The sequence below is a fragment of the Anser cygnoides genome, chromosome 7, assembly GCF_040182565.1.
Source record: "Anser cygnoides isolate HZ-2024a breed goose chromosome 7, Taihu_goose_T2T_genome, whole genome shotgun sequence".
NCBI lineage: Eukaryota > Metazoa > Chordata > Aves > Anseriformes > Anatidae > Anser > Anser cygnoides.
Genome location: NC_089879.1, coordinates 29,416,366 through 29,436,713, shown reverse-complemented (window position 1 = coordinate 29,436,713; position 20,348 = coordinate 29,416,366). Strand labels below are relative to the sequence as shown.

Sequence of the window (20,348 nt, the reverse complement as noted above, 5' to 3'; positions counted from 1 at the left end):
GAGGGTGTTTACCTCTATTTTTTTGCTTGTTTGTCTGTTTGCCATTCTTAACTGCACATATTTGCATAAAAGAAGTTATGTTGTATCATCTTCTCCCAGAGCTTATTCCCCATCTGAATCCTGTTGATGACAGCTTAATCATTTCCACAGCAACCAAGTTGGTGACATCAAATAGGGTATAAGCAGCAGGAACTGATAATTTCTCTGGAAACAGGGATCCTCTTCCATGTACATAAATACTCTGAAAAACAAAGGAGAAACAGAAATACAGAAAATATCTATCTGCCACAAAAATGCAATTGGTCTAACATGGAATGGCAGTCATTTTTTCTTTCACGGTCTGTCTTTTACTTCTTAACAGCATAAAATTATCTTCCATCATATGGTTTAAAACAGTATTAGATGACAGACCTAGCATGGGGAACAGCAGCATCCCTGGTCAGAGCTGGTAAGGCAGATGTACATGCATTTCCTCCGCCAGGCACAGCCCATGTTTTAGGTGGTTACAAAGGAACCATCCTTGTCCTGTCTGGCATTAGCAACTTCTGCTGTGGTTGGTCTAAATCAGCAAAGTAGGTAGATTCATGACCCTAAGGCCTTGCTTTCATTGACTTCAGGTGCTTTTCCTTTCACGTTACCATGTGATAAACCAAAACCCAAACTTGTGTCCTTACTAGGTAAACACTTACATAACCTTTCTGAATGAGCACCTTAAACTCTGACCTTGCAGTTCCTCCATGAGATGAGTAACATGCTTCAACACAGCAGATAGCAAACAGACTCGAGCTTTTATCTCCAGAACACGTACTGACAATCCAAGCATCAGTGCTTGGTTCCTGTGCTAAGTAGAAATGACTCGGTGCCTTGGCTTTCAGGAAACGCAAATTTTTCTGCACCTCTGCCTATGGTACAGTGCCATACAGCGTGGAGATTGCTTCCCTACTGCTTGTTTTGCATTGTGCAGCTCTCTGCAGAAAACTTTTGTTGAGGATTTGAGGAGAATGCTCTAAAGAGCCTTATTCCTGCCTATGCTTCCTATCATCCTTTGTTCTGGTTTTGCTCCAGACATACTCTTCATCTCCTACCACTGCCAAGAATGAAGCGCTGTCTGTGCACGGTTACCTGCAGCTAACACCAGCCTACACAGTGATGTAGAGGCCAGTCTTCCCCTAGGCACCTCAATTCACGAATCTGATTATGCAGAAATCTTGATTTAAAGGCCAAATGTGTGGGGTCACCAACAACTTTGCAACCCAAAACGGCCGCCATGTGTGGAGGACAATTGGAAGTTTCCAAGCTGCACATGTAGATTGAAATAGCTGTGTTTTTTGTAGCACTTTGGGATGGGTTGCAGATGATTGCTTAGTTCAGGGATGACCAATTGCATGCATCTGAGAATCAATCCACCTTGTGCCCCATGCCAAGCTTAGGCTGTGACTTAGGAGCCTTTGGTGTGCCACAGTAGGCTCAGTGACAGGTGTGTGGTCATGCCAGATCAAATAGATAACATCAAAGCTGCAGGTGATAAATTTGCTGAGGAAAACTAATACCCGAAACAGGAATAAACTCAGTAAAACTGCCGGCAGAATAGATTATTGATCACCCTGCCTCGTGTTTGAAAATTAATGACATAGAGGGACAGAAAGCACTCCCACTCCCTCTCCCAGTGACTAAATCTAATGAAGGCAGGAACTGCTAAACTTAAGATCTGTGGCCCTCAAGTGTGTGCTCATGGTAATGCGTGTGTGAAACACTGACAGAGGCAGGCCTGCTTGCACGCTGTGGGAGGTTGATGCTGCAAGAGAGCGCAGCAAGCTGTGTTGGGCAGGGACCGGTGTAGAGTAGGGAATGTAGCACCAAAATAGCTTTGAGATTTGCAGACTCCTGGAACAGCCCCAAAGCAGTATCACACCAGTTGAAGTAAAGCCTATCACTAACCTGCCACCAAAGGCAGGGTGACAGCCCACAAGATTTCCAGCAGGGCTTTTGCCTTTGATCCAGTCTCCTTCATTATTGCACAAAGTCAGCTCGTGTAGTGCAAACTGGGACACAGCTGAAATCCATCTCAGTTTTTCAGTCAGGCTGGTGATGGATGTAGGTCTTCTGGGAGATTTTGCCTGAAAAGCCAGTGATAAGATTAGTACAGAACTATTTGCGCCCGTGTAGGTCAAATGCTACAATAGCATCTCCTGCCACTGGCTGGTAATGGGAAGGGAGCTGAAGATTACACGGAAAGCTTTAGGCAAAGGTGAAGAGCATGAATGTCTCGCTGACAAGAATAAGCAACACCACTAAAACTGTTGGTTCACTCTGGAATTTATGTCTCCAGAACAGCAGCTAACCTCTTCCCCAAAGCGTTGGAGAGGACCAAATAATGATACTTTTTTTTACACATTTTACTATGACACTCACATTTGTAAATCCTCTGCAGCTCGAATCATGTGATTGTGAGAGACTTGAACCTCATTACAAACTGCAGGGGGGCAGTTCCTGTGGAAAAACAAAACAAAAGAACAACAACAAAAATGGCTACATACAGTATCAGAAAGCAAAGGGCCAGAACTTTTTTTTTTTTCCTAATTATTACTTTACATCAATTTCACAATGATTTTGGGTCTAACCCATGAATTTTTGAATGCTTTAAGTTGGAGATATTCCCCAGTGACTTCTCGAGTGCTCAAAGGAATGTAAATTTTCCAGTTTTTATTGTTGGCTACCTGCAAATTCTGATCAATTATCAAGACCGTTATAGATGCTCACCCAGAAATCTGCCCTCTCATTTTTCTCACAAGATGTACGAGAGCAACCACTCCCTCTCTCTATATATAAAACAACTGTTTACCCGTATAGTTACTCTGTTGTAAGTAGCTAAACCTCTATTGTACATACAGATAGGTATTTTTAAAAAAGAAAAATAGAGATATCTGAAACAGGAACAGAACTATACACAAAACCAGGTACAAATCTCTAAGTTAAATGGACAAAACAAATCTCTCAGTGACACTCTTTTTACAATTCTAACTTTATCATGTTGTTTTTTGTGTGTTTTTTTTTTTCACTGATTTCTTTTTCTTATGCTCTAAGCAGCAAATGCTTTTTCCTGGCAGAAGGCATCTTTCTGAATGGCTGGTATATAGTATAAGCTCAGCCAGAAGGGTTTTAGCAACAACAAAATATCCAAATTGCCCTTCCAGCGAGCCTCCAAAGGACTGGGCCTTTGTTTGTACACATGCTTCAGGCAAACACTGTGAACATCTTATGCAAAACCAATTACTCTGTAACCAAAAGAAAGGTGTGATGTGCAGCACAATTTCCCAATTATTGTTACCCTTGTCATCACATTTCCTTCCAATTTACTTTCCCTGTTGCCTTTAAATTTCCAAGAATCAACCTAATTAGCCATATTGAACAAAGACCCTCTGGCCTGTGTAAACAGACATGGCTATAAAGCATCCTTATTTCTTAATCAGTGTTGCTTCTGTGCCACACAACAGATTTAGTTTACAAATACACTCCTGTGCTGAAAAACAAATTCTTTAGGTTTCAGTGGTGGAGTAAGCCGTTTGCTGTAGCTCTCTGCTGATCAGCATGGCGTTCCCTTAGCTGAAAACAGTAGATTGCCAAAAGGCCTTTATTCTATATATCCACAAACTTAATCAGAAGAAAGAGATGATAATCTGCACTGATGTATTGGAAGACCCGTAATATTCACAGCAAGCCTTGGGTGTAACAAATCTCCAGGCCATTGTATCAAATGTATCTCAAAATTAGTAAACTGCCAATATATATAGCCATTTAAGATGATCTTCATGCCACTTTGCCAGCCACAGAAGTCTCTTCAAATTTCCTGAAAGAATTGACTTTGTTTCTATGTGCAAAACCATACATGAGAAATGTGTGACAAGCAAATCCTATGGCCTTACAAGTGCACTGCATTGAATGCAGGAGGCGCACTTTGCGTACTGGCTGGCCCTTTCAGGAAAAGCATCTTATCTTACGCTGACCTGCAGCACCTCAGTCGCAGAGCAGGAGGGACACCTACACAGTCATGGTCTGTGACAGCAGAGGGGTAACGATGACAGTGGCACAACTTCCCCCAACTCCACCAATACATAAGAACTGGCCTTTGTGAAAGGAGCAAATAGTCCAGTATGCTTCATTTCAAAAATAGGAGGGATCCAGATTGCCAATGATGAAAATTTCAGTAGCAAAATCAGCTGGACACTGTCTAGTGATCAAACTAAAGCCCTGGAACTAGGAAGATGGGCTTATTCTCATCCCTTGTAGAGACTGAGAGGAAAAAGGAGGGGGGAAATTAGCATAACTACTCACTGCTTCTGCTCCCAAAAAGTACCACAGAAATGCTTATTGACCTCAAGGGAGGTCAGGTCGCGAGGTGCTTGTAACTAGTGTGTGTCAGCAGCTGAAAATCTTCACGTGGAAAGAGGTAGAGTCAAAGAGGATCTGTAAATGCCACTGAAGACAAGAGCACTCCAAAGAAATTTTCTTTGCCCTTAGTTTACCAGAGAGGCACTTCCCACCTAGGATCAAAGACACACACGCCTTCTTCCCTATTACCATTGCTCTGGATAAATAATTTAGACATTGAAGTATTGCCTGGATGAATGGCTAAAGCACACAAGAAAATAGTCACACTTCTCAGGGAAACACTGTATTTACATAAGATAACTTAAATTCATGTAATAAGACTGTTTCATCAGCTTTTATGGAGGGCCCTGCACCAGAGCTACAGGGCTGTAAAGGAGCATAGCTCTGTAGTGCTGTCAGTTTGTAACAGCTGATCTGGCACAATTCTTCTTTCAAAAACAACACATAATTCTCCCTCTCTTGAAGACATTTACTTCAAGTGAAAAAAAGCAGCCCATCCATGTAGCTGCAAACGAGGAGCTGAAATGTTTTCATTATTAAATGGCACAAGCTGAAAGATTTTCTGCATTTTACTGTCTCTAGAGTGTCCCTGAGGTCACCCATCAGAGAGTGCCTGCACAGAAAGACAATCTCAGAAACATATTTCACATCTGCCAACCCTGCACGGCAGAGGAAGATGTACTAAAGCAACTGTGCATCGGCTCCTGGCTCTGCCAGGGTAAGGGGCGAGGCCACACAGATTTGTGCATGAAGAGTGTGAATGGGATAGCCACTGCCCAGCCTGTGTGGCTAAGCCAGAGACAGAGAAGCCCTGGGCACATGCAACAGCTGCACCTGCTGGGGAGCTGGGATAAGCCCCTAAGATGCTGTTTGAGACTGTTTCCTTCCACTTTCCATTCCAAGGAAACAGAGTCTGATCAAAGCACTTTCATTTGGTTGGGAAGGAGCTGTCTTGTCTCCATGCTGTGAGAAGTCAAGGGGGTACTTGGAAGCATCTTGTGAGTCCAGGACAACCCAAAACTGCAAAGCTGGAGTAGAAAGGACTGTGTGGGGGTGACAGTGTGGGGACTAAACCAGCACAGAGTTAATGCAAACTAAGAATTACCCAGGGCACTCTTGTCCTGACAGCAGACAGACATTAGTAGCCCAACAATGCTCCAAAGTAACAGTGGTGTGGATGTGCCCCTAAAATAGCCTCAGCCTTCTGTGTACACACATTCCACTTTGATAGGGATGTGGGGAGAAGACTATGGATACATCAAGGATCCAGCTCCAGCCCACGACTGGCCTTATCAGTTAAGCAGCTTTGCATGGTTTGTCAGCAGATTAAGAGCACATTGTGAAACAGAAAGGTTCCAGAGAAGCAGGTCCCATGACATTAATTTCTCTCCTGAGTTAGCTTTACTCCTAGGAAAGAGGAGGCAAGGAGTGCTGCACCTCTGTGCGATCCTGGTTTCCAAGCTGTACTCCCTCCTCAACCAGGTGCCACTGCCTCCTGCTGAGGGCCAGTCTTGCAGGGTCAGAGGCCCCCTCGGAGCCCTCGGGGCATTCAGATCCCTGAAATGAACCCAGGCACAAAAGGTGCAAAAGGAGGCTGTTTGTCATGGGAACCAAAGCATCCTTCATATCACACAAACCCTATAGTGCCTCAGATGGGATGTTATAGACAGAGCTATTTCCACATGAGGCTATTTCTCAAAGCCTCTCCCTTGGAGAGCTCTTACAAAATACTTGTATCACATCTTCCCGTGACTCTGTCTTCCTCTATTGGTCTCACAGAGGTGAGGAACTGTCAATGAGGAAGATAGGTGAGTTCCAACCCTGCCCTGCAATAATTTGAACTAGTATGAAATACTGACCATACACAATGGATGCCTTTGTGTCTCAGCAGATTGTGTTTAGCATTAATTACAAAATTAAGCTGAAACTTTAAAGAAATTTAAATATAAAAAAGTTACCTAAGACCTATCTCACCTTATGTCTTGTAAGCACGACCACAAAAGAATTGTATGACAATTTAAAGAAGGAAAGAAAAGAGTGGACCAGGATGGGCAGCAGCAAAACTCGAGAAAGGTGGGTATAAGCAGTCTGATCCTCTGCCTTTTCTGAATTTTGTTAACACTCATGGTTTATGCAAAACAAGAAAAGACAGGATGCAATATGGCTTGTCCTTATTTAAATACTAAGAAGGAAATTCTGCTGTGGGAAAAGCACCTGCAATCCTATTGCTCCTAGCAAGTGGTACCTACACATCCTCAGGGCTTCTTTACCCACTGTGTCAGAGATCAGGCAAACAGGGCATCCGAGTCCTGGGACTGCTGAGTGTGGAGTGGTGACACTGGGACTGTTATGAGATTACTTCTGACACGATGAAAGAGGAGTATGAAATAAAAAGATAAAAACAGCTTGTGCAACAGCTAAAGCAGAACCATTTTAAATGCATGAAGTTCCTGACCCCCCCAAGTAACATCTGCCGCACTCTACCTGGCTATGTCCGTGCTTACCTTTGCTTTAAATAGCACCAAGCGCAGCACTCGGATCGCTGACATCTGTGCAGGGATACCTCAGCCTATTTGCTACAGGATCTGTCCCTTGGAATCAACTCTCAGCTATTACAAAAAGAAAATACACAAGAGAGGCAAGGATTACAAAGTTTGCAAAAGTAGCTTAATTTTACCTCATTTTATACCACATTTTTAGCACTCTTGTAGAGGCAATTGAATTATGGGTAGCATGTAACTTTTTGCATGAACAACCATCCATGATTCAACTGCCAGCAGTGGTGAAATCTCCATCTCTCCAGTGGTGGAATTTATTGGTTGATCCTTGGCATCTCTATCCACATACACCTCATCAAGCCTATAGTCTTGGTGGAGACAACAGATCTTCAAGGATCTGCTGAACTCTCCTTGTCTGGATTCTCCTCCTCATGCTGCCAGCCTGCTCTCAGCCTGGCACTGCCACAGCTGGGGGCTGCAGAACAATCACATCGCGTTGCAGGGTGACAGCACCCTCTTGCTAAGGCTGAGGCATGTGAGCCCATCCACTTTGACTGTGGGATGTTGTTTTTTTTTGACAGATTTTTCGCAGGCTGTAACCTGTAAACTGAGCACCTGTCAACATGGCTCAACAGTTACTATTTTCCATTTGTTTTCCTTCATCAAAGTACATGTGCTGCTTGCTGGCACTTTGTGGCACACCAGTGACATTCACTATAGGTACATCTCAGCGGTGCGCATAGGTAGCAAAACTTCCATGTATACATGGAACAAAAATAACATTTGAGCCTTGCTGTCATTTGTGGCACATAATGGGCCTGTGCCTCTCAAGACCCAGTGGTGAAGTGCAGTTGCCTGGCAGCTTTCGCTCTGAGTGGAGTCTGATGTACAGATGGGGGTTATTTGGAGCACTACATTTAATGACCGCTGGCAGAGGATCATCCCCAAATCTTTTATTGATTGCCTTGTAAAAATAGATGGGTCAGTCTCTGAGCTCGTGAACGTCTATTTAAAGAAATCCCACTAGTTTACATAAGTTAAATGTTAGGCTTAGCTTCCATCCTTGAATATGCCTCATCTCTCTTCATCTGGGATTACCATCCCCCCCTTCTGCACAGCCCATGCACACAGACACACAACTACGATCAGGGCTGTGGTTACAGACTTGCTAAGTGAGCAAGTGTACTTTTTCAACCTTATTTCAGGAACGCTGTTGGCAAAGACAAACAGTGGTAGTGTCAGGAGATCAGCTTTGCCATAGGTGTCAGCATCGTTCAAGGGAGGAACACTCTTCTGAAACATCAATGCTCAAGCAAACCGCAGTCACTTTGAAGTGGAGATACACTGAACAACAAATTCTCCAACCTAGCCCAAACAGGCACACAGGAAAAAAAAAAAAAATCCATCTCCATCTCCAGTCTCCTTTCTCTCCCCATACCTTAGATTTCCACAAAGGCTGTCAACAGGAACAACACTTCAATCATTTTTGTCTCGGTTTTCAAGCCCAAGCTTTATCTGGCTTATCGGAATTGGACAAATCATTCTGGCCCCACCAGTTTACTCCAGCATTTCCCTGACAAAAATATCATCACAGAAGGATTGTACTAGCTTCTTTCTTTCTTTCCTCATGATATATGGCTTTTGGAGAAGATGGCATGCTGTTATCGTTAGCTTGCAATGTATGAATTGATGTACAGAACAAGGCCAGAACAGAGCAAATGCAAAGGCACCTCTGCAAAATGAAGACAGTTCCTTTGCTTATCATAGATAGTGTTGCTTTATCACCATAAAAGCCTGCACTGCCAACACATAGATATGATCTAATTCCTGAGCAAGCCTGTCTCAGATTCCCTGGCTGTTTTGATTACCAGTGACCAGAGGAAAGAAAAGGGCAGGATGGGTGAGCTGTCCGCCAGTAGCAGTCCTGTAACAGGAATACAGATTCTTCTTTTTCTCTTCCCTAAACGGAAAAAGGATTTGCTGTGCTGGTTTTTCATCTCCTTTCCCTTTTCATTGAGAGTGACAGTTATTTGATTCTGTGTGGCATATCAACAGTTTGGATAAATTAATGTATACTTAGAGAGCTGTATTTATGGTAGGAACATCTCCTTGTGAAAAGCATAGGTTAGAGACGCAGGGACTGAACTGGTACAATCTATTGAATTTTCTTTTCTTTATGTCCTTAGCAGTGATGTTTATTTAGCTATTTTATCTGTGTGCGTGCTTGTACTTGTTTTTGCAGGCATCTGATTGCAAGCACTTGATTTCATACACTAGATCATTCAGTCTCTGCCCAAATCTGGACAGCCCCTGTTATACTGGTTAGAGGCTAGTTCGTGCTTCCATATCCACTGAGGTTAACAAACCAAACTCTCTGCTGATTCACAGACAACTCAAATACTGAAGCTCTAGTGTGCGGGTAGACCAAAAATTACAAGAGAAAATACAGTAAGTTTCCATTAGTCACTGAATTTCATCCAATTTCCATTGCCTCCAGGAACTGACACTTGGTCCATACGTATTTCAAAGCCTTACCTAGTATCAGCTCCCGTTCTACGTATTATACTACAGCTGTTCCCAGTACCACCAGTGATATTTTCTCGTGCTTCTGCATGACTAGACCATGCCCAGATCTCCTTACCTAAATAATTACCAGCTATTACACCAGCCTACTTGCCACATGTGCCTGTTCTGTGCTCCTTATCAGATGGGGAAGGAGGGGTATGTGTCTTTCACCCAGTTAAACACCATGACACATTCCCTCCTCCTGCCAGAAGTATGGCTAAAATGCAAAAGTCTGTGTTGTCCATCTCTATATTTTTCTTGGACGCAAACATCTCTGGTCATTTAATTCACCTAAGAAAATCACTGCTTCACATAAAACATCTTTTGTTATTTTTGGAGTGAATTTCACACAAGTCTGACAGAGCAGCAGACAGGCTCCTTTTTTGTATTTCCAGCAAACAGACAAATGGCAGTGGCATCCCATCACCTACTGCCCTTCAGGCTTTGCTGGCCAGGACCACCTCAAGGAACATTACATTTCTAGGCTTATCGCTTCAGTTATTTGCTTCTTTGGCGAGACTAAGACTGAATGAATGCCATGAATCCTGTGCTTTAGAGACTTCTCTGTCAGAAACATGAAAAGAACTCACTTCCCAAGAATGAGACAAGACAATAATCACTGTCGGAAGCAAATTTAGGAGGGAAAAATGTTATGGACCACTGGCGGTCTCCTGAGCCATCCCTGCAAAGACTTCTTTGTAGAAGGAACAATGGCTGAAACATCAATAGAAATAGGCAAGGATTGCAGTTGTCAGAACAAGAGGATGCAGATAAGGACCAGGGCTTTCTCCTATTAGAGCAAGAGCAGGCAGACTGGTGGAGTTTTGAATATATTTGTTGGAAAGGACAGAACTATTGATCTTTATTGAAGTGGAGAGGAAGGCTGATGGGAAACAAAAAGGGTGGCTAAAAATAAAACAGTAATTCTGTTTTCCAGTCAGGAAGAAAGAAGAGAAACTGTCTGTTCCTATCCTACTCAGCAAATCAAAGAATAAGTGATTTATAATCAGATTAACAGCCATGGCTTCTAATCTGCCCAATTTGTCACTTGCTGTAAGTCTACACCTGAGCTGTCAGCAGCGGAGATGAAAATGATTGATCTGTGACTTTGCTGGCATAATAAATGCTAGTGTATACAGATGAGGATGTTTCTTATCACTGGCTACCTCAAATTGTGCTAGTTACCAATGACTATGAACATTACTTCTTTCTCATTCTTGGTTCCCTGCTTGGAAACCCTGGATACATGGGGGAGATTATGAGAAAATGTGCAGGCTGTGTGTCTCAGTGAGATGGAGAGAGGTACACCAGCACAGACACAGCCTTACCATTTGTCACTGCTTTTTGTTTTCGCTTTTAAAAAATTCCCTTCTGTGCCTCTGCCACAAACTAGTACATAGCCAGTCCTAAAAAAATAAAATAATAAAAAAAAAATTGTTTAAGCAACAAAATACTTTCTGTCCGCAAGAACAGTTATTTGTCCATACTCCTCTGAATCTTCAACACCCTCCCTTCCTTTTCACTCTTTTCCTCTCCTCTTCAGGTCTTTCCCTTTTCTGAACCTCCCCCGCTTCTGCCTAGGTCTGGAGCCTTTTTAAAAAACAGAATTAGATTGGACTCCTTTAAAAGCCTTCAGCAGAGTATATTCTCAGTCAGAAAACATGCATTTCATCAATATTTACTGCAGTTCTTATTTCCACAAAAACTTCTAAATAAACAGGACACAAACTGCATTAAAAACAGAGTCTAAAGAGGCCTATTTCCTGCTGACATTTAAAAGATGAAAGCAGAAAATGGCTCAAAATTACCTCCCAGCTCTCTTGCAAGAAGTGTTTTAAACTCCCCCCAAAATACAACAGCAATAACAATAGATGCCATTGTTTCAAAACTTCTATTTCTCTCATTCTTTTTTTTTATTCTTTTCCTTTGTGTTTTGGCAGCTGTGAATAATTCTGTGCCCTGGAATCGTTCTGCGGGCTATTAATGTCTGTGACCTTTTACATCAACAACAGCTCTTCTTTTCAGTCATTTCTTGAAGCACTACCTAGTATGAATTTAACATGACAGAGGCAGCCTCCTACACACACACACTTTTCTGAGACATGCAGAAGCATGCTTTCTCCCTTCCATTAAAAAAAAAATAAATCACTTTATCAGAAAAATATATGCACGCTTTCTAAATAACTGTGTTTCATGGTGATGGGGAAAAAACACCTACATTGTGACCTTCTGAAGTTCTCTTGGGGAAATTAAAGGACTGATTTTACAGCAGGATGATCTCATTAAGTCTAAGCCATTATGGGGGGTCTCTTTTGAGTTTGCTGTTGCTGCATTTACATTCTAAGAGTGTATAAAGAGCTCATATAGGAGAGCACTCTCCTACTCTATGATCAAATGCATGCACATTATCAAGAGCATCTCTAGTTCTTTTTAGATTCAGCTAATCAAGGATGCTAATGGACTGGAGTCTAGTTATCAGCAGTGCAATGCTCCTGCCCCAGTTTCCCATGATGGAAACAAACAGCATCCTGTTGCAAAACAGATGGATAAAGTGGGCAGCAGGCATACCATTTGTGCGGGATGAAGGGACTTCAAAAACAGAGGCCTGTAAAGAGTTCTTGACCCTCTAAGTCTATGCATAAATTCAAGGTATGCTTCTCTTCGCTTAAGAACCAAAGATTGGCCAAATGAGTTTGCAGATTATTTTTTAACAGGTTAGATTAATTGCCTTAATAGGTCAAGAATTACCCAGCTTAGGTCCTGTCTATGATTTACACTTTTTAAGTGTCAAAGTTAAGATCCTAAAGGTTGCCACCTCAGTTAAAATTAGTAGTGAGATGTGGGTTAAAACAAGACATAGAGATGCACTGGACTCCAGCAATGCCTCAGACTGGACGTGAATATTGTAGTAAGAACCTTTGTAAGCTTCCTTTGTAAAAAACATAGACTTGGGGACTCCAAAGTTTTCTTTTTGTATATGACTTATCTCTGCTCCTTGCCAGCTGCCAGACATTAATTTCTTTGTGTCACCTGACAAATTCTGGGAGGCCTCTACTTCTCTTAGATCAGGCTTGTCATTTTTTCTAGTCATGCTGAGCCTTTTTGGACAATACAGGGCCTTCTAGACGATTTTCTCTGAAATCCATTTGTCAAGAAAGAATGAGTTTCTGACAAAACAAAACATTTGCAACATCTCTCTTTTTCTCATGGTATATGTTGAATGCTTGTAAAAATCTTTTCAAATAAATTCTTTTTAGCTGAAGTTCTTCACATTGTCTAATGAAAATCTGACAATTTTTAAGAAAAATGGATACAAAAAGTGATTTGGCTTGGTTCATATGTACATTTTTCTTCAAAGAATCCCTCATCACAATATCACCACCATGATACCCACCTTTCTCAGAAACACCTGTAGCAAACTGCCTGTCTGATTAGGGACCCATAGAAATAGGGAAAGCAGACTTGATGTCCTCCTAGAAATACAATATATTTCTCCTTCCTATAATAATAGAATCATAAAATTATTCAGGTTGGAAAAGACCTCTAAGAAAATCATCTGGATAAAGTCTTTTAAGCTGGGAAGAAGGGAGGGAACATTGTAAATGCAGAGGAACACTTGAGGATTCCTGAGAACTCATGAGTTCCCACGAGTGAGTGATCCACTCAGAAACCCATCTTCCAAAATGGAAGATGACTGAGAGTTCTCATGCTGTCCATATTGTACAATGATGATGCTTCATTTAGGAATTATTACAGTACAAATTGTGGATAATATAGCCTGGAACTTTCACTTTTAAATAACACAGCTCCTTCCAATCACATGCTGCAGTCTACACTTCACTTCTGGGTCACTGATTTGAGACTAGCCCAGGAAAGGAGCCACCACTAATAGCTGCTTGGCAGTCACATTTCAACTCCTGGGGAACTGATACTGGAATTATTCAAATCACCACCATAAAGAGTTGCTCTTCTGTTATGTTATACCTGACAGGAAAAGGCTTGAGTATGGCCTGGTACCTCTGAAAGCTGGTACCCCAAGAATGTGAATCCATCCAAATGGCTCAGTGTGGACTTGTCTAGAAGAGCAATGTGGGGATATAAACACACCTGATTTCTGTCTTACGCTTATTTTAGAGACAGAACAACTCTCCATTGATATGTCCATGAGAACAAATACATTGGGGGGAAAAAAAAAAAAAGAACCTTTAAAAATATAGATTTGTTTTTGCTGTATCCAATATGTTCTTGTCTAAAAAGCCCATCTGGTCTAAAAATATACAGCACCTGTGTGGATTTTTTACGTATTGAAGCTTGAAGTGCTAAATATTCCTTGTTGTTAAAATAAGTCAAGGATATTCAGAAGATAAATACATACATATATAAAATGTTTGCAATTTGATGCATCTCTGACTTTACTGACTGTGTATGTTCTGGATTGTTCACTGAAAGGGTTTTCACACAAAGATGGGCATGCTGGACAGAGGATAGATATGAAAATGATCAAATAATGGACAAAGGATGTTATCTGCACACTTCACCCATCTCAGTGATAGCTTTCTTTACAACTGTCTAAGCTGAGCTCTTCCAGCTCTTTTTTGATGGACAAAAACATTTTCCTCCATCTTCCCTAAAGATAACTGAGTCACAGAGCAAAGAAGGAATTGAAATACTGCAGAAGAAACGTACAATATCAGACATACAGCAGCAAATCCCAGTTAGTGATGATGCTAAATATACATTTTTTCTATCCCAACCAAGCACTATGTCTCTCTTGCTCTTTTCAGTGCTGTACTTTCAAATGTCAGAGAACTGTGTAGCATGACGTTTGTATCTAAGATCTTGCTTCTAATCTTTAGAATAAAAGAATGGGAGAGAATGAAGGGATGCTCTTGAGGTCACTGGCACAATGTTCTAAGGTTGCAGAATGAACTCAGTCCACACCTATTTACTACCCTAAAGTTAGTCATTACAGCAGGACAATAGTGAAAAATGTGCCCATTTCCCAGCTGACTAAGATCAGAATCACAGAAGATTTTGTTCTGAAGATGTTATTTATGATGCAATCTGACCATATTCATACTAACTCTCATCTCTTTTCATACAATTCATGTTTTATGGAATGATACTGGAGACAGAATCATAAACAAGGATTCAAATATCTAAAATGCTTATTCAGCTATAGCCATGCAATTATTCGGTAGGCATATGACAAAGCACACCAGTAAGCAGACAATGAAACTGTCTGCCACCATCTGTCTCTTCTCTTGAGCCAGGAAGGATTCTAATTATCTTTAAATCTAGGACCAGCAAAAACATTTCAAATATGTAGATAATTTCAAGATATGGAAGAGAAGAGGTAATCCAGTGATTTCTTCAGGCTCTGCTCCCTTTTATGGCTCTGCCATCATTCAGGAAGGTATTGGAGCCGTCAAAGCCATCTTATTATGCAGGAAAAGCATTTCAGTTCGCTTACAACCCTCCTTTATAACACAAGAGGTACAGAAGCACCCCAAACTATGATTTTGTTACTCCTAAAACTGCAAAAGCTGATGGAACAGATCTCTCTTCCTTCCTTGCATAAAGAAGCTTGTCAAAACGTATATTCAAATCCCCTTCTTTCCATATAGACGTCTGCATATTTGGGTTTTCAACCCACAGGGAACTCCTGAGACTGGAACTTCTGAGCCAGTTCTCCCTGTACTTTGCTGTATGGTAATCTTGTAGTAGAACAGACCCATCTGAAAGTCTCAGCTCTGAAGTCAAAGTAAACTGAAATAATATTGCTCACTTTGAAACCTGAAAAATAACAGTAAACCATAAGCTCAAATATGTCTGTAGAAACAATTACTGTAAAACACATTTGGCACTGGAAACTGTTTTCAAAACACAGGATGAAACGCTACTGTGATGGATTTGATTCGTGTTTTAATGTCTCAGAGAAAAAATGGAAGCCTCTTTGCATTTTAATGACTATTACACAATTATAATGATTGCATTAAAAAATAGACATAAAGACTGTGAAGGCTGTTGTCTCCTAGGGTACATTAAGATACCACCCATGGCTGAGAATCAGCTCAGGCTCCTACTTCAGGCTCCGCCCCTGGAGAGGTTAGAAGTTTGCCACATGTAAAGATGATCATCCAGACTTCCCCTACAGTCAGCAAACACACCTGAGTGCTCTAAAGAAGGGATGAGAAGATACTTCTCACATGGACTTGCACACCTCCTGCTGTTGTTCCAAAGGGGAATCAATTAGTTACTGTTCTCTTCTACTTCTGGTAGAAAGACTCTTAAATTAATCCAGGTAATCCTGCAGAGGATAAAGTAACTCAAGAGTAGATGACAGATAAAGGGCAGAAGAGTAAGGGTGAAAGTCATCCTCAGTATCCTGCTCAACTGAGCTATTCCAATGCTGCAGCAGGAATTAAACAAATCAACTTAATCATTCTGCTTATTATTGTTGCAATTAATCACTGGATTTCTCAGGCAGCATCACTTTGTTACTTAGTACTTTTGTGACTCTTCCCTTGCTCGTTTACTCACCTGTTAAAGATTAAACACAGCTTGGGAGGCCACCTGTTCCTAAAGCTCAGTGCTATCTAATTCTTCATCATTCCAAGTTTTGAAACACAAAGTACATGCTAAAATCCAATTAGAAAGAGAAACGAGTCATGAGAAAATCTAGTGGCAAAAAAACAGATTTGACAGCTTAAACCATTTCCAATTTACAGTTATATTGTATGATCTAATGCAGCTCACCTTGCCAAATGGCCCCATTAGCATTTAAACTTCAGACGAACACCATATGCAGTGAAAGGATATTGATTACTAGCCACTACTGGAAGGAAAATTAAAGCTAGGAAAGGGGTGACAGATCTGGATGAGGTGTGTTTGCAATCATCTTATGCCAGACTAAGGGAATAAGAAGGTCAACTCTGTACGGTTGGAGCTGTTCCCTCTCTGGTAATACACGTACAAAACAAAACAATTCCAGATTCCTTTGTAAAGATCCCTGTAAATCTTTTACAGATAAGCAAAGAAATTGCACTGTTCTGTCTCTGAAGGGGCATTCCAGACTCAACAGGACAAGCTGGAGAAGTCTTTTTGGGTGTGGGCCTCAGATCAAAAAAGGGAAACACGTTGATTTGCTATGCCAGGAAGCCAAAAGACTTCATTTCAATAGATACTTGAGAAGAGAAACCAAGGGGGGGGTGACACAGGAGAGAGTTTAAGTGAAGAGTTTAAAGGAACTAGGAAAAATTATAAAGATTGTATTAAAAAAGATAAAAACCTGTAAAGTGACTGTTGAAGATGTCTTTAGTCCATAAAAAATTTAGTACTCAGTCATCTGGGCAAAAACGGCAAGGAGGAAGAAGAAAAGAACTGAATAAACACAGAGAAAAGAACTGAAAGATAAATGGGATAAGGACAGAGAGGAAATGAATCCTACAAAATAATTCCAGGGCAGCAACCAAGGATTGCACTGCTGAGGTTAGACTGGCAAAACCCATGGATTCAGCATAGTCCAAGGGCTTGTGCTGGTGCTGTATCTACAATCAGCCCTTCTTAACATTTATGCTACTACACTTGTGGCTAAACATAGATCCTTACAATTTATGCAGATGCAACATGCATGAAGCAAAAGGACAGTTATGGGAGCTTTTAAGCTTTCAGGACAGCTGTCAGAGCAACTCTGCGCAAGGGCTGGTACCAGTGCTGAATAACCCTGACCAAGTCTAGATACAAGTTCTTTTCTTAGATTCATAGCAGAAAAATAAGGGTATGTATTTAATGCTTTAAGTTCTGTCAATGTTCTTACAGATCCTGTTCACCCACTTTCAAAAGGCTGTCTTGCTGGCAGAAACTTGTAAATATGCACACATCAAGTTCAAAATTTATCTCTCATCTTTAAAGCATACCAGAGCATAATTAGAAATGCAAGAAAGATCCTTTAATTTTTGCTTTCAAGATGTTATATTTCAGAATCAAAGTTAACAGAGGTAGATTATATAATGCTGACCTTCCAAAAGGGAAAGAATATAAAGTTATCAAGAAATCCAATAGGAAGAAAACATTTTCAAAAATAAATAAATAAATAAATAGATAAATAAATAAATAAAGCAAATAGACAGAGGTACTTATTTGTTCCCTTTGCATAGTAGTATTGTACAAATATCCTGCAGGACAGTAAGCAAGCTTCTGGGAACACATTAAACCTTGATTCTCCAAATGACTCAGCTAATTGCTTAAAGGCAACGTCCTTAGCAGCCAGTTGAGACTGAATATCTGGAAAATGAATGCTTGTTTCATAGGTGGCTCCTGAAGCCCCAGTTGCAGGATGTTGGAGACATGGCAAATGACATTTTCACGCTCTGCCTCTTTAGCACTCATTCCAGCCCTTTGGGATATTGCATTGTTAGCAGACTGCAGAGGATTTGACTGAATGCCTTTGATTTGTGAATGAGGACTTCTATATTAACGTTGGACTATTAGAAATGATGCAGAACTGGTCATATACATTTTCTGGAGCAAACCAAAGACACTTTAGTCAGAACGACATGGACACTTTTTGACCAGAACTTAAATGTAACCTGGCATTTAGGATACATACAATAACACCACATGATGTTTTTTCTCTTTCTGAGACTCATTCAAACAGTAAGCTCATTTTTATCAACATCTCAGTCACAATGCAATCTGGCATGACTGAGAGCCAGCACAGAAAAGCTTCAATTCCACTGTGCAACTAAGCTGCCGTTGGAGATTTGTGTGTAGGCTCAGAATTTGAACAGCTAGATGCATCAAAATATTCGATGCATTGGTCAAGCGTGTTTACATCGGCGTTTATGGCCATATGAATGCATGCATCATTAGAAAAGTTGAGGAAATCGCACGTTACTGTGCTTTAAAAACAGGAAAGGTGTACAAGGGAAGCTCCTGTTCAAATCATGATTGCTAGACAATCAAAACTCAACTGCCATTCGGTTCCTAACAGTAGCTGCAGGCAAAACTCCTAAATAACTCAAGAATTTTTCCAGCTTTTGCTACTATACTCATCTCTGTGCCAAGACCCTCGAAGTTTAAGATGACCTTGCCGTAACAGCTATGCAGAATACCAGACTCATCCATCATATACCTTGGATATTTGGGTCCATATCTCATCTGTCCTGGTCACTCTGCTTCACTTCTTCCTCAACTTGACAAATGAGGAAGCTGAAATGTATGATGAAACATGCATGACAGAAAAGAAGCAAGGTTTTGGAGATGGGTTATTTTTGTGTTTCTCCTATGCTTTCTTTTAATTTTCAAAAAAAATATGTATAACAGTATGGAGATGAGTGTGAAGATTTTTATGTCTTTTTTAAAATGCTATTTCTAATATGAGTTTCCACCACTTTTCCCCCTACCCCCCACTCCTATATTTTGGCTCCGTCACAAAACACTTGCAGAGAACTGCAAACAATTGCAAACCACCAGTTAGTAAAATGGTGGTTGCCTGGAGAGCCTGCAGCCTTGCCTAGCAGTTATATGAACAGCAGTTTGAAGATTCTCAAAGCCACATGAAAACCAGCCTATGTCCCTATCTTCACTTGCTTATTGACAAATTAAAAGTGTATCTTTGCATCTCTAAAGCCTGTCATTTACATAACAAACAGCAGTTAAAAACTCACAAGTGTATGTCACCCACCAAGCTCCAGGTCCAAGAACACAGTCTTGGTAACAGAATCTGATATGTTCAAATAGGTTTTGTAATTAACCTTCTAAAAGATGAGGTTGGAACAACTCCTTTATTCAAGGCAGGCAGCATATGTCATTACTGTATTTCACCGTGTGTGAATTCCTGGAAACATGACTTTACATATGCCTGCATGCAAGAGGATTTCTGTGTAAATGTGCATACTTAGGATTCTTACGGTTACTTTCACCTCTGTCTGTGGATTATTTCTGAATATAGCAGAATCTGAGAACAGCTAAATGACATAGAGTCAGTACAGAGTCATATTTATGTGCAAGAATGTGAGAGAAATGCACAGAAATGCCTGTGTGGATCATTATTTATACACCTTTGTTACCAGGAAATCAGTATGGCTTGTTTTCCACATGGTTATTTGACACTGCTTCCAACACTGGAGAGAACTTCTATAGCTCTGATCCTCTGCTGCAGCTTTTTTCACAGGTCACAAGTATTCTGCAGCTGCTTAGTATAAGCCATCCAAACAGATGTTCTTGATGTCTATCTGGTTTTCTGTTTCGCTTCTGTCCCACCTAGCCTTCAAAATTGTACCCTTATAGTTGCAGAAACCAGGGGTATTTATGAGAGGTAAGTTTTCTCCTGCATGTTTGCATCACTTGTAGTATGTAACAGTCAAGGCACTTGATGGCCTACTAGAATGTGGTATAAGCAAGGGAAGAGAAGGGAAGGCTGCAAGTCATTTGGTCTTACGTAAGCACTTGAATTCCTTCACTGAACAAGGAGAAAACTAGAATTTTGTAGAAGCTAGAATCTCAAAAATATGACCTGGAGCTTCAATAGGATAGATCTCTTACATTCCAGAAAGAATCCCAGCTTGCTTTTACCTGACAGCTTTTGTGTTTCTGACAGGAATAGGTAAGCATGCCATACATATTAGGGAGCTTTCAACGTGTGCTCATCTTCACGTAAATATCTAACTACTGGGAAAGCCAGGGTGAAATGATTAATAAAGCTACCTAGTGCTTATAGCTTTTATGGTACGATAAAGGGAATCCCAAGGAACAATGGGGTAAATGAAATGGAAAAATGGTAATAACAAATACTAAAAATAACTGACAGTACGTATCAACTCACATATTCAAGGTATTCTAGAGGTTAGAAGAGGTCTGTGTTCCTTTAATAACATCATGGCAAGCAAGGGG

General features: G+C 40.8%; 1 long non-coding RNA gene across 7 annotated transcripts in view; it reads right to left on the bottom strand.

Annotated features, from left to right (window-relative positions):
* LOC106031698 (uncharacterized) overlaps positions 1 to 20,348 on the bottom strand; it is a 524,145-nt gene that overhangs the window by 395,620 nt on the left and 108,177 nt on the right. For all 7 annotated transcript variants that reach the window (XR_010832897.1, XR_010832893.1, XR_010832898.1 and 4 more), the window contains 4 exons: positions 6,894 to 6,998; positions 2,413 to 2,490; positions 1,939 to 2,117; positions 13 to 241 (listed from right to left, as the gene is read on the bottom strand). This is a non-coding gene — a long non-coding RNA (uncharacterized lncRNA). The remainder of the gene's footprint in view (positions 1 to 12; positions 242 to 1,938; positions 2,118 to 2,412; positions 2,491 to 6,893; positions 6,999 to 20,348) is intronic.